Below are 2507 nucleotides of genomic sequence, written 5' to 3' on the forward strand. Positions count from 1 at the left end.
AGATAGATTTATTAAAACAGAATACATTAATGTAAACGTAATAAATGTTTAGTTTACAAAAAAGTATTTCTTGTATCCTTTTCGTTAACAAGAATTAAATTTAATGTTACAAGATTAAATAACAATACAAATTGTTATTTACATATAAAAATATAAAATTTTATGTGGACCAATGTTCCCCACACAGGTCACGTTTGAAAAGAATGAAAGCGAGTATTCGTCTCGAGCTTACAACAAGCAAGTCCTAAAAGCTTACGGAAGTATGAGCCGGGGTATCCGCCGCGGTAGCACCTAGATATAAAGCCTGTGGACGCACTCGACTCACGAAAAAATCTCCCGCGGCGTGGCCGCCTAGCGGTGACGCCAGCACTCACTTGTTAAATCCATTTCAATCCGATCTGATAGCCAAGTAAATAATTAATTTACTCCTGTTTATTTATTACATTACACACGCTCGCGCAAACACACAATCACATACGCACACGCGCGCACACACACATACACAAATCATTTTCGACATTTTATTTGACTACAAGACAATAATTAATATAATGTTTTTAACAAATACACGACAAAAGCACAGCATCATTATCTTTTTTTATTATTGTCACGTTGCTCTTATGTTATTGAAAATGATTGATAAAGCAAAATGTTTTCCACGAATAGAAGTCATTTTGTTGGCAACAGAATAAGCAACAGTTGCTCTCCGTTTGCTTTGAATCTGCTGACATAAAATGTCTCAAATCTGCTCTCACGTTGTTGAATATGTAGGACTATGCGTTACGTTTTCAGCAAATACACAGCAACTAGTCAAAAATTCATGCTCAGCATTAAGTTGCCTGATTTTGCAAAACATGCATGGCTATCAGGGTTGTTCTCCATGACAATACTTCATCACATACCGCAAAACCAGTTCGCGACACGATGGAAGCACTCCAATGGGAAGTGCTAGCTCATGCGACTTACTCACCAGACTTGGCTCCTTTCGATTACCACTTGTTTGCATCGACAAGTCACGCACTTGCTGAGCAGCGCTTTGATCCGTACAAAGATTTGAAAAAAATGACTCAATGAATGGTTCGCGGCAAAACGGGGAAGATTTTTATTGGTGTGGTATCTACAAATTACCCAAAAGATGGGAAAAATGTATAACTAGCAATGGAGCATACTTCGAATAAATTACTTATTATCATTCTTCCAAATTTAACGTGTTTTTTTTTGGAAAAAGAATCCGCATTTTATACTTGTACACCTGGTATATTCGCACAAGACACTCAACAATCAATCTTCTGTAGCACGGTACCGCCTGAATTTACCCATTGCTATAAAGTATTGCACTTTGTCCCAAACATAGACTTCTCATTTACGTCCTTAAGCAAGAAAGCATCTTACGTTGAAGTCTTTCAGACATTTATGAAATACAGAACAAGTTAACCATCGGCACTATAGAGCTATATACTGACGGCTCCACAGCATTGGAAAGAGAATCAGTTGGCGCAAGCGTATTCGTCTCATATCTTAATAAAAGTATAAAACATAAACTACCAGCAGAAATCTCAATATTTTCCGCTGAAGCTTGAGTGATCTCGGAGGCCGTCAGCCTCATCAAAGCGTTTTTGTGGAAAAAAGTTATCATTTTTACAAATTTGCTCAATGTTCTTAAAGCCATCAATAACCAAAGAAAAAAAATCCCTTTTAAGATCAATTACATCCTATCCAATATCACCTCTAAATTATATAAATTACACTGCAATCAGACAGAAGTAACGCTGTGCTGGGTGCCAGCGCACAAAGGCATTCCAGGAAACAAAATCGCAGATTCAGTAGCCAAGGAAGCCACCTCTTTAAGATGTAAACCTACCTTTGGAATTCCCTTTTCAGACTTCTACACCAAGTCAAGAACTATCTTAAACAATATGTTCAAAGCCTATCTGGAGAAGGCTGCTCTCCACACCGGTATGGATCACGCCATTTTATATCAAAGACTTTCCAAAAAACCTTGGTACTACAAGTATTGTTTGAATAAAAAAAAAATCGTTTTTATAAATATTAGGTTGTTCGAAAAGTAATTTCGTTTTTTTTTAATAAAAATAAAACACGATTTTCTTATAGTAAATAAATATTTACTATAAGAAAATCGTCTTTTATTCCAATATCTCTTGCCATCTTTTTAGCAGTAGCATAATTCCACGCTCATAAAATTTTTGTTCTTTACTGGCAAAAAACTGATCCAGATGATTTTGACTTCCTCATTTGAAGTAAAGTTTAATCGTCTAAAAATTTTGTAGAGACCGGAACAAATAATAATCAGAAGGTGCCAGATCTGAAGAATATGGTGGGTGTGGTAGTATATCCCATCCAAACTGTAAAAGCTTTTGACGAGTTACCAAACTTATGTAAGGTCTCGCATTATCTTAATGGAACAATACATCTTTTCTATTGATCAATTTTGACCTTTTCTACCTTTAAGTGAATCATTCAATTTGTCCAGTTGATGACAGTACACT

The sequence above is a fragment of the Solenopsis invicta genome, chromosome 5, assembly GCF_016802725.1.
Source record: "Solenopsis invicta isolate M01_SB chromosome 5, UNIL_Sinv_3.0, whole genome shotgun sequence".
Taxonomy (NCBI): Eukaryota; Metazoa; Arthropoda; class Insecta; order Hymenoptera; family Formicidae; genus Solenopsis; species Solenopsis invicta.